Source organism: Lipotes vexillifer, unplaced genomic scaffold, assembly GCF_000442215.2.
Source record: "Lipotes vexillifer unplaced genomic scaffold, Lipotes_vexillifer_v1.1 scaffold822, whole genome shotgun sequence".
Classification (NCBI taxonomy): domain Eukaryota; kingdom Metazoa; phylum Chordata; class Mammalia; order Artiodactyla; family Lipotidae; genus Lipotes; species Lipotes vexillifer.
This window is the reverse complement of record NW_006770496.1, coordinates 4,507,999-4,520,492: the sequence shown is the minus strand read 5'-3', so window position 1 is coordinate 4,520,492 and position 12,494 is coordinate 4,507,999. Positions and strand designations below refer to the sequence as shown.

Here is a 12,494-nt window from a genome sequence, read left to right as displayed (position 1 = left end):
GTGTACTCCTGTTTTTTGAAATCTTTCCTGGCTGCTTTAATTGTATAGCCATTCTTATGACTGTCCCTTCTTTGTTCTCCTCATGGGCTACTCTTCCTTCTCTTACCTTTAAATGTTGATGTTCTAACTGATCTGCTGCTCTTCTCTCTAGACATACCCTCACTGCCTATATGATTTCTGTGTAATTTCCGTATTCCCTTATGGGACATTCTGTTGTTTGCTTATGTATAAAACTCTATGTTAGAACTGTGAGGAGAGAAGTGATAAAAGTTAAACAGAGGTAATCTCTACCTGTTTCCATATTCAATGAATATATTTTTCAACTGGAATATCCCATCCCATTAGACGCACAAAAACATGTTCATGACCTATTTAATTGATTGCACACACTGCTGGTTTATTGTTTGAGAAGCAGTGAGGATAGAGCAGAAAACAGGTCTGAGGACTGAGCCTGGTGGTCCTCCAACATTTAAGGCCTATTAAGTATTGTTTGTTTCTCCAGTGAATAGTCTAGACAAAAATGCTATTTAAAATTCTTTTGTCTACTTTTAAAAAATATATAATTTGACTTCTTGCTTTCTGTTGGATTTTGGGGTACCATTTTCTGTTTCTTTCTTTTTCTGACTTATAATAGCCCTGTAGACTCCTAATTTACTAGTTCTAGAAGTTTAGCAAACAGGTTACCAAGTTTGTTTGTTTGATACATAATTAAGGCTAGTGAGTGCTAAGCAGGGGCCTAAAGTTCTTGTTAGTGCTTTATGTGAATTTGTTTTAGGGCATGGGCTTTATTTATGAATCCATTTTAGGAGTTCAGGTGTGTTCTCCCCTTACTCTCTCCACCCCCTCATAATTCTTATTATTGCTTTGGATAGATGACATTACTGGAAAATTGACATCTAGATAGCTGATATTTTACTGAATGTATACACTTTCCCACACTTCTATATGCATGCATACATTCTTTTAGTTTGTTACAAAGGTTTTCACCCTTAGAAAATAAACTGAAAGCAATTTCTAAAGTTAGACACCGTGTGATATGCCACTATTTACGTAATGATATTCTTTTTTTCTTTTTCTTTTTTTTTTTGCGGTATGCGGGGCTCTCACTGTTGTGGCCTCTCCCGTTGAGGAGCACAGGCTCCGGATGCTCAGGCTCAGCGGCCATGGCTCATGGGCCCAGCCATTCCGCGGCATGTGGGATCCCACCAGACTGGGGCACGAACCCGCGTCCCCTGCATCGGCAGGCGGACTCTCAACCACTGCGCCACCAGGGAAGCCCATAATGATATTCTTTGATGTTTCTGAATAAATACACATCAGTTGCTCTAAAAGTCCTAGCCAGAAAAAAAATGCTGTGTTAAATAACATAGCGTTAATATAAAATTTGACATTTATTTAGTTGACACAAGATGAAATAAGTTATAACAGCGTAGAGCCACTGGTATATATGCTGTGCTAACCAATTTTACCACCCTTGGGGGTTTCTTCTTCTACTTGTGAAGAGCTTCTACTGATTTAAAATGAATTGAATCTTTTCTTCTTGAAGCCACTCTTGCTTAGAAAGTTTCCCTTGAAGTTAAGGGATCCATGTAGATAAATAATCTGGCTCAGAATATCTGAATTACTTTTAAACTTCAGGCAAGGTAAAGGCAATATTTGCTGATGAAGCTATTTTTTGTTTGTTTGTTTGTAACTTCTGGGTAGAGTGAAATGATTTAGAGATTGCCTTTGACGTTAGTACCATTTAGGTAGTTTGAAACATCACATATTTAAAAAAAGACTTGTGTTGGCATATTTTTAACTTAGGAAAGAGGATAAAATTATATAAGAAGTTAAATTTAGATTGTGCACATGTACAAGCAGACCACAGAAGAATTTAAAGTTTTCCTTTTTTTTAAAAAAAAAAAACTGCCTTATATACCTCTAGTATAATGTAGGCCCTATGTATACATAAGGGAATAATTAAATACAGAAATGCAGCCTACTTGTTAGCCAGAAAGGATGCCTGGAACATGTGGATAAGCTTGGATATTTGTCTAATGTTAATTGGAATATTGGTTTTCAGTTGAAGATGCCAAATCTTCAGAAAAGTAATTGGATTTAGCTTCCTATTTAGCAAACTGCTTCGAATCCCTGAAGTATCCCACATCCGAAACTAATTTTTCTTGATTGTATCAAGTTTAGTCATGAACAGAACAGGGTTGACATAGTTTTTTAATATTTAAGATATTTCTTGACAAGGTTTCAACACTGTTGCTTGTCCACAAACCTTATTGTTATGTTCACTAATGACAGATGAAATCGTAGTTTCTGTGGAAATTAGTTTTAAAACTTAGTGAAACTATCCTCTTGAAATAAACCAATTTCTTCTTCTTTCCTATACATTTAAATGTAAACTTAGATTTTGCTCAGATTTCAAGAAATAACCCAAAAATGGTGTATTTCTTATTCCTTTTCATATAAACTTTTATGTGTGCTTAATTTAACTTCTTCAGATTCAGCCTAGGAAATGTATTTTGTGGTGATTCTTGGTTCTCAAAAGCATTTTCAGTATACAGATGTTTACTGTGATGTGTCAAAACTACTTACTATTTGTAAGTAGTTTAAAAACTTCTTAGAAAGAATACCCTATTTGATCATTAAAATTCAGGGATTAAGAGATTCGGTTTAAGGGATTTCTCTATCAAATATCTATTGAGCAACTACTATGCATAGGTTTCTTTGTGATTGGAAGAGAGGTATAAAGGTGTTTATGATATGTTTTATAATCATATAACCATGAGGAGCATGACTTACTTATATTGATGATAATTATAAAGATAGACTAATATTACCTCTTCATCTAGTCTTTTGCCACTGAACACAATCACTTTAATATTTGGAAAGATAAAATGGTGCCTCTTAAGTGAAATATTAGCAGATGCATTGCACATGCTTTTTAAATTAAAATATATTATGAAAATTATGAAAATTATCTTAATTGATATTAACAGTGATTAATAGCTATATAGCTCAACAATAGATTATTCTAATGTATTTTTTGTTCTATGAACCATCTTGTTAGAATAAATTTATAGCCGGGCTTCCAGGTAATTTTCCTTCCAGCAGATGAATACTATACATTTCAGCTGAAGTAGATTTTCAGTCTATTTTTAGTTTGTCTTCAGGGAAAAATTAATAGCCAGACCTAACATTGTTCACTACTGTGCCCCATTGCCTAACACAGAGCCTAGTGTGGCACATAGTAGGTGCTCAATATTTGTTGAACTTGATTGCCCTGCCCCCGTTGGCCTTTCTTCAGGGAGCTTCTGAAGGCATGCCTTCTGTCTCTGCCAATAATTTTTCTGGGACCAGGATATAATTTAGATAATGAGATATGTACTTTATAACTTGTATATTTTAGACCTACATTTATTATTCCCATTACTGGAGTTGAACAGCCGTTGCTGATACTATGGGCAATGCTATTCATCCTCCTTTGCTATGATTGTGTTTTTGTTTAATTTAAAAATTTAAAAAAATTTTTAACATCTTTATTGGAGTATAATTGCTTTACAATGGAGTGTTAGTTTCTGCTTTAAAACAAAGTGAAGCAGCTATACATATACATATACCCCCATATCTACTCCCTCTTGCATCTCCCTCCCACTCTCCCTATCCCACCCCTCTAGGTGGTCACAAAGCACCAAGCTGATCTCCCTGTGCTATGCGGCTGCTCCCCACTAGCTATCTATTTTACATTTGTTAGTCTATATATGCCCATGCCACTCTCTCCCTTTGTCCCAGCTTACCTTTCCCCCTCACTGTGTCCTCTAGTCCGTTCTCTATGTCTGCGTCTTTATTACTGTCCTGCCCTAAGGTTCTTCAGAACCAATTTTTCCTTTTTTTTTTGGAGTCCATATATATGTGTAAGCATACGGTATTTGTTTTTCGCTTTCTGACTTCACTCTGTATGACAGACTCTAGGTCCATCCACCTCACTACAAATAACTCAATTTTGTTTCTTTTTATGGCTGAGTAATATTGCATTGTATATATGTGCCACATCTTCTTTATCTGTTCATTTGTCGATGGACACTTAGGTTGCTTCCATGTCCTGGCTATTGTAAATAGAGCTGCAGTGAACACTGTGGTACATGACTCTTTTTGAATTACGGTTTTCTCAGGGTATAGGCCCAGTAGTGGGATTGCTGGGTGGTATGGTACTTCTATTTTTAGTTTTTTAAGGAACCTCCATACTGTTCTCCATAGTGGCTGCATCAATTTACATTCCCACTAACAGTGCAAGAGGGTTCAGATTATTGTTTGTAGATTTTTTTTTTTTTTTGCGTTATGTGGGCCTCTCACTGTTGTGGCCTCTCCTGTTGCACAGCACAGGCTCCGGACGCTCAGGCTCAGCGGCCATGGCTCACGGGCCCAGCCGCTCCACGGCATGTGGGATCTTCCTGGACTGGGGCACGAACCCATGTCCCCTGCATCGGCAGGTGGACTCTCAACCACTGCGCCACCAGGGAAGTCCTGTTTGTAGATTTTTTGATAATGGCCATTCTGACTGGTGTGAGGTCATACGTCACTGTAGTTTTGATTTTCATTTCTCTAATGATTAGTGACGTTGAGCATTCTTTCATGTGTTTGTTGGCAATCTGTATATCTTCTTTGGAGAAATGTCTATTTAGGTCTTCTGCCCATTTTTGGATTGGGTTGTTTGTGTTTTTGATATTGAGCTGCATGAACTGCTTGTAAATTTTGGAGATTAATCCTTTGTCAGTTGCTTCATTTGCAAATATTTTCTCCCATTCTGAGGATTCTCTTTTGGTCTTGTTTATGGTTTCCTTTGCTGTGCATAAGCTTTTAAGTTTCATTAGGTCCCAATTGTTTATTTATGTTTTTATGTCCATTTCTCTAGGAGGTGGGTCAAAAAGGATCTTGCTGTGATTTATGTCATAGAGTATTCTGCCTATGTTTTCCTCTAAGAGTTTGATAGTTTCTGGCCTTACATTTAAATCTTTAATCCATTTTGAGCTTATTTTTGTGTATGGTGTTAGGGAGTGATCTAATCTCATACTTTTACATGTACCTGTCCAGTTTTCCCAAAACCACTTATTGAAGAGGCTGTCCTTTCTCCACTGTACATTCCTGCCTCCTTTATAAATGATAAGGTGACCATATCTGCATGGGTTTATCTCTGGGCTTTTCATCCTGTTCCATTGATCTATATTTCTCTTTTTTGTGCCAGTACCATACTGCCTTGATTACTGTAGCTTTGTAATATAGTCTGAAGTCAGGGAGCCTGATTCCTCCAGCTCCATTTTTCGTTCTCAAGATTGCTTTGGCTATACGGGTTTTTTGTGTTTCCATACAAATTATGACATTTTTGTTCTAGTTCTGTGAAAAATGCCAGTGGTAGTTTGACAGGGATTGCATTGAATCTGTAGATTGCTTTGGGTAGTAGAGTCATTTTCACAATGTTGATTCTTCCAATCCAAGAACATGGTATATCTCTCCATCTATTTGTATCATCTTTAATTTCTTTCATCAGTGTCTGATAATTTTCTGCATACAGGTCTTTTGTTTCCTTAGGTAGGTTTATTCCTACGTATTTTATTCTTTTTCTTGCAGTGGCAAATCGGAGTGTTTCCTTAATTTCTCTTTCAGATTTTTCATCATTAGTGTATAGGAATGCAAGAGATTTCTGTGCATTAATTTTGTATCCTGATTCTTTACCAAATTCACTCATTAGCTCTAGTGGTATTCTGGTGGCATCTTTAGGATTCTCTATGTATAATATCATGTCATCTGCAGAGTTACAGCTTTACTTCTTCTTTTCTGATTTGGATTCCTTCTATTTCTTTTTCTTCTCTGATTGCTGTGGCTAAAACTGCCAAAACTATGTTGAATAATAGTGGTGAGTGTGGAAAAACTTGTCTTGTTCCTGATCTTAGAGGAAATGGTATCAGTTTTTCATCATTGAGAACGATGTTGGCTTTGGGTTTGTCATATGTGGCCTTTATTATGTTGAGATAAGTTCCCTCTCTGCCTACTTTCTGGAAGGTTTTTTTTTATCATAAATGGGTGTTGAAATTTGTTGAAATGTTTTTCTGCATCTATTGAGATGATCATATGTTTTTTCTCCTTCAATTTCTTAATATGGTTTATCACATTGATTGATTTGCATATATTGAAGAATTCTTGCATTCTGGGATAAATCCCACTTGATCATGGTATATTATGCTTTCAATGTGCTGTTGGATTTGGTTTGCTAGTATTTTATTGAGGATTTTTGCATCTGTGTTCATCAGTAATATTGGCCTATAGTTCTCTTTCTTTGTGACATCTTTGTCTGGTTTTGGTATCAGGATGATGGTGGCCTTGTAGAATGAGTTTGGCAATGTTCCTCCCTCTGCTGTATTTTGAGAGTTTGAGAAGGATAGCTGTTAGCTCTTCTCCAAATATTTGATAGAATTTGCCTGTGAAGCCATCTGGTCCTGGGCTTTTGTTTGTTGGAAGATTTAAAATCACATTCTCAATTTCAGTGCTTGTGATTGGTCTGTTTACATTTTCTATTTCTTCCTGGTTCAGTCTTGGGAGGTTGTGCATTTCTAAGAATTTGTCCGTTTCTTCCAGGTTGTCCATTTTATTGGCATAGAGTTGCTTTTAGTTATCTCTCGTGCTCCTTTGTATTTCTGCAGTGTCAGTTGTTACTTCTCCTTTTTCATTTCTAATTCTGTGATATGTCTTCTCCCTTTTTTTCTTGATGAGTCTGGTTAATGGTTTATCAACTTTGTTTATATTCTCAAAGAACCAGCTTTTAGTTTTATTGATCTTTGCTGTCATTTCCTTCATTTCTTTTCATTTATTTCTGATCTTAACTTTATGATTTCTATCTTTCTGCTAACTTTGGGGTTTTTTTGTTCTTCTTTCTCTAAATGCTTTAGGTATAAGGTTAGGTTGTTTATTTGAGTTGTTTCTTAATTTAGGATTGTATTGCTATAAACTTCCCTCTTAGAACTGCTTGTGCTGCATCCCATAGGTTTTGGGTCATCGTGTTTACATTGTCATTTGTTTCTAGGTATTTTCTGATTTCCTCTTTGATTTCTTGGTTATTAAGTAGTGTATTGTTTAGCCCCCATGTGTTTCTATTTTTTACAGATTTTTTTCCCTTAATTGATATCTAGTCTCATAGCATTGTGGTCGGAAAACATACTTGATATGATTTCAATTTTCTTAAATTTACCAAGGCTTGATTTGTTACCCAAGATATGATCTATCCTGGAGAATGTTCCATGAGCACTTGAGAAGAATGTGTATTCTGTTGTTTTTGGATGGAATGTCCTATAAATATCAATTAAGTCCGTCATGTTTAATGTATCATTTAAAGCTTGTGTTTCCTTATTTATTTTCATTTTGGATGATCTGTCCATTGGTGAAAGTGTGGTTTTAAATCCCCTACTATGATTGTGTTACTGTCGATTTCCCCTTTCATGGCTATTAGCATTTGCCTTACGTATTGAGGTGCTCCTGTGTTGGGTGCATAAATATTTACAATTGTTATATCTTCTTCTTGGTTTGATCCCTTGATCATTATGTTGTGTCCTTCTTTGTCTCTTGTAATAGTTTTTGTTTTATAGTCTATTTTGTCTGATATGAGAATTGCTACTCCAGCTTTCTTTTGATTTCCATCTGCATGGAATATCTCTTTCCATCCCCTCACTTTTAGTCTGTATGTGTCCCTAAGTCTGAAATGGGTCTGTTTTAGACAGCATACGTATGGGTCTTGCTTTGTATCCATTCAGCCAGTCTATGTCTTTTGGTTGGAGCATTTAATCCATTTATATTTAAGGTAATTATTGATATGTATGTTCCTATTACCGTTTTCTTAGTTATTTTCGGTTTGTTATTGTAGGTCTTTTCCTTCTCTTGTGTTTCCTGCCTAGAGAAGTTCCTTTAGCATTTGTTGTAAAGCTGGTTTGGTGGTGCTGAATTCTCTTAGCTTTTGCTTGTCTGTAAAGGTTTTAATTTCTCCATCGTATCTGAATGAGATCCTTGCTGTGTAGAGTAATCTTAATTGTAGGTTTTTCCCTTTCATCACTTTAAATATGTCTTGCCACTCCCTTCTGGCTTGCGGAGTTTCTGCTGAAATATAAGCTGTTACCGTTATGGGGATTCCCTTATATGTTATTTGTTGCTTTTCCCTTGCTACTTTAAAATTTTTTTCTTAATATTTAATTTTTGATAGTTTGATTAATATGTGTCTTGGTGTGTTTCTACTTGGATTTATCCTGTATGGGACTCTCTGTGCTTCTTGGACTTGATTGACTATTTCCTTTCCCATATTAGGGAAGTTTTCAACTATAATCTTTTCAAATATTTTCTCAATCACTTTCTTTTTCTCTTCTTCTGGGACCCTTATAGTTCAAATGTTGGTGCATTTAATGTTGTCACAGAAATCTCTAAGACTGTCCTTAATTCTTTCATTCTCCTTTCTTTACTCTGCTCTGTGGTAGTTATTTCCACTCTTTTATCTTCCAGGTCAGTTTTGTGTTCTTCTGCCTCAGTTATTGTGCTACTGATTCCTTCTAGAGAATTTTAAATTTCATTTATTGTGTTGTTCATCCTTGTTTGTTTGCTCTTTAGTTCTTCTAGGTCCTTATTAAACGTTGTTTTGTATTTTTTCCATTGTATTTCTAGGATTTTGGATCATCTTTACTATCATTTCTCTGAATTCTTTTTCAGGTAGACTGCCTATTTCCTCTTCATTTGTTTGGTCTGATGGGTTTTTATCTTGCTCCTTCATCTGCTGTGTATTTCTCTGTCTTCTTATTTTGCTTAACTTACTGTGTTTGGGGTCTCCTTTTCACAGGCTGCGGATTTGTAGTTCCCGTTGTTTTTTGTGTCTGCCCCCAGTGTGTATGGTTGGTTCAGTGTGTTGTGTAGGCTTCCTGGTGGAGGGGACTGGTGCCTGTGTTCTCGTGGATGAGTCTGGATCTTGTCTTTCTGGTGGTCAGGACTGCGTCCGGTGGTGTATTTTGGGGTGTCTGTGACCTTATTATGATTTTAGGCAGCCTTTCTGCTAATGGATAGTTTTGTGTCCCTTTCTTGCTAGTTGTTTGGCATAGGGTGTCCAGCACTGTAGCTTGCTGGTTGTTGAGTGGAGCTGGGTCCTAGCATTGAGGTGGAGATCTCTGGGAGAGCTTTCACCATTTGATATTACGTGGAGTCAGGAGGCCTCTGGTGGACCAGTGTTCTGAACTTGGCTCTCCCACCTCAGAGGCTCATGCCTGACCCCCAACCAGAGCACCAAGACTGTGTCAGCCACCTGGCAAACAACCGAATACCAACTATGGAAATGGTGTTGCTTTTCTTCTTTTAAAAAATTTGTGTCAATACCTGATTAAAATGCTGGACCCTTTGGATCTTCTTCTTAGAATGCCCTCCTTGTTTTTCTTCAGCAAATTATGACTACTTTGTTCCTTACAACTCTGCAAGATTTTCTTCTGCTTCTTACAAGAAGCTTTCTTTGCCTCCATCTCTTTACTGAGGAAGCTGGCACCAACACCCATGTTCTTTCTTGATGTACTCCATGACGTCTGGTATGCATCCCCCAAAACATAGTTTAGTGCATCATCGTTTTCAGCAGCATGCACCCACAGTGGCAAGCTCTGCAGTACAGTTCTGGGGTTGGAGGCCACCACAAAGAGAAAGAAAGACTGCTAGTGTTGGAGGGTCTCATGCTGTGGTAAGGGGTGGCTGTGGCTCGCCACAGAGACAAGGACACTGGCAGCAGGAGTTCTGGGAAGTACTCCTTGGCGTGCGCCCTCCCAGAGTCCGCCATTAGCCCCACCAAAGAGCCCTGTGATTGTGTTTTAACCACTGATTGTTTCAGGACTCTGTTTTGTCACTGTGGAATTTTTATGATCCCTTTGTGCTTAAAAAGCAATTATCATCTGGAAACAAGAACATACTCCATCATCTTTCTGGTGTTAAGTTGCAAGTGTTTGAAAGGTTTATGCTGTATATTATTTGAGGTAAATTATTTTTTACATCCCAGTTAGGTTTACAGTTCTTTTTAAACATATTTTTCATGAGCCTGTATCATAGGTTAAGATGAGGTGCTTCATCTTTCCAAATTTTGGTTTCCCGTTTGATAGCACTCTCCTTGAGTTTGGCTTTTATTCTTAAAATAAAAAAATTTTTCCATAAAAATTTCAAAGCTGGTGACTGCAGTTTTGATATCATTTAATGGGGAATGTTAAGTAATAGTTGGAAACCTGGGACCTAGAAAAAGAGTCAGTTCATTTTTTGTTATGAATTAGTTTTTCTGAACTCCTTATAGTCAACACTAGGTGATAAGTTAAATGATAGTTCCTCTAGCCTCCGATCAAGTACTGTTCCAGATAAAATACGTTTCAATAGTAATTGTGTGAAAAACCAGGTGTTCCTACAACTCTTGGTGCCTGAGAAAACTTATAGGCTCATTTATACTCTCAGCCATTATAACTTTCAGCTTTGTCAAGGTGGAGACTCTGTTGGAACCATGAGTGATGATTTACTTAACCATTCCCTATTAAGACTTAGGTTGAGTTTAATTTTTTGTACTGAACATCATTTTTTTCTATATAAAAGTTTCTTTTCTTAAGATAGATTTCCCCAATAGTAATTACCAGGTCAAAGAATAGGAGCTTTTTAAGGCTTTAATCTAAATGACCAGATTATTGCTAATTTTATGAGCTGATAGTGCCTCCAGAAGCAGAGAAAGTGCAAGGGTGATTCTTTAATTATTCCCTGACAATGTCTTCACTGTACATTGGCATCACTGTTTGCAGACTGCCTTACAGGGAATTGCCAAAGGATGTGTCTATGTGGTCCTATCTTAGAACATCACCCAGCCCAGTTGGAGAAAGCAAAGAGTTGTATATGAAAACAAACATGGAATACTAGCATGAATAGCAGAAGATAGGGGCTGGCCATTGACCCCTTGCTAATGGTGAATTTAAAAACCAAGCCAAGGGCTTCCCTGGTGGCGCAGTGCTTGAGAGTCCGCCTGCCGATGCAGGAGACGCAGGTTCGTGCCCCGTTTCGGGAAGATCCCACATGCCGCGGAGCGGCTGGGCCCGTGAGCCATGGCCACTGAGCCTGCGCGTCCGGAGCCTGTGCTCCGCAAATGGGAGAGGCCACAACAGTGAGAGGCCCGCATAGCGCAAAAAAAAAAAAAAAAAAAAAAACCAAGCCAAACAAAAACCCAGCTTCCCAGAGTGGACTGAGAAGGAGGCAGCCCTGGAGTACCTCTGCAGTCTTGTTTTATTTGGGGATTTAGATCAATTAGTAGCAATTTCTCTGACTGCTTCAGGCCTACAAATACACAGGAGAAAAAGGGGGAAATGACCCAAAAGGGTGGTAAGCAGTGATTGACTTCTGAGTGGATTATATAGTGAAATGAGTTTAAATTATACCCACAAAGAAAATTTTTACAAAATTCTTTTTCAAAACACTCAGAAATACTTTCGGTTTATGTACTTAAAAATTTTTTAAGAATTACATTAAATACTATCATGGTAGAAAATTTGTAAAATTCAAACAAATGCAAAACATGAAAATGAAAAACACCCATAATTCCCTGTGAGTATTCTTCTTTCTCTTTCTCTGTGTGTATACATGTGTGTATTATTTTAAAAATTGGGGTCATTATATAAAAGATATGTTTGTAGTCCTATTTTTTCCCTCAGTTTCATTTCAGGATTATTTTTCATGTCATTATAAATATTATTATAACTTTTTTGTAATGCTACATATTGTGGCTATGTCAAAATTTAATCAGTTTTCTAGTGTTGGATAATTTGTTTGCTTTGATGACCTTGTTTCTATTAATAATGCTGCAGTAAACATCTTTGGGGGTAAAACTTGGTGTATTCATGGCCATTTCCTCTACTTCCTCTACTATTTCCCACAAGTAGGTAAATTTCTACTTGTGGAATTGCTGGGCTAAGGTCCATGTATATTTGTAAAGGCTTCTAATACATGTTTTCCTTCAGAAATGCTGTATCTCTCCCTCCAGCAGCACATGAGAAAATCCACTTCTCAGCATCTCTGTCAACATTGAGAATTATCATGAAAAAGAAAACCCAAAAAAATCTTTGCCAGTTTTATAGATGAAAATGGTGTCTTTTAATTTTTGTTTGTGTCTGTAGTGTTATGAGGTCTTGGTCCTAATCTCTGTTGACATTTGGGGTGAGCTGTTCTTCTTTCATGTCTAATTGTTGGATGTGGAGATTAAAGTAAAGATTAATTGAACTCCCATCCAATTCTAAGTGGTTTTATCTATTTTGTCTCTGGGCTCCATAGTGATGTCTTCTTTTACACATGCTTTCTGAACTCAAGGAATATGGGAATTACTATGGTTCTCAGTTTGTATTACTACTGAGGTTTCCTTCTGCTTTTGGCTTACCCACAGAGCACTTTTTTTTTTTTTTTTTTTTTTTTTTTCGGGTGCGGGGCCC

The 12,494-nt window shown here is 37.1% G+C and overlaps 1 protein-coding gene across 1 annotated transcript in view; it reads left to right on the top strand.

Moving 5' to 3' along the window:
* The window catches only part of LOC103081261 (protein PTHB1-like), a gene marked incomplete at its 5' end in the record, with an annotated part of 217,225 nt that overhangs the window by 29,476 nt on the left and 175,255 nt on the right, over positions 1-12,494 (top strand). The gene's annotated exons all lie outside the window — the stretch shown is intronic.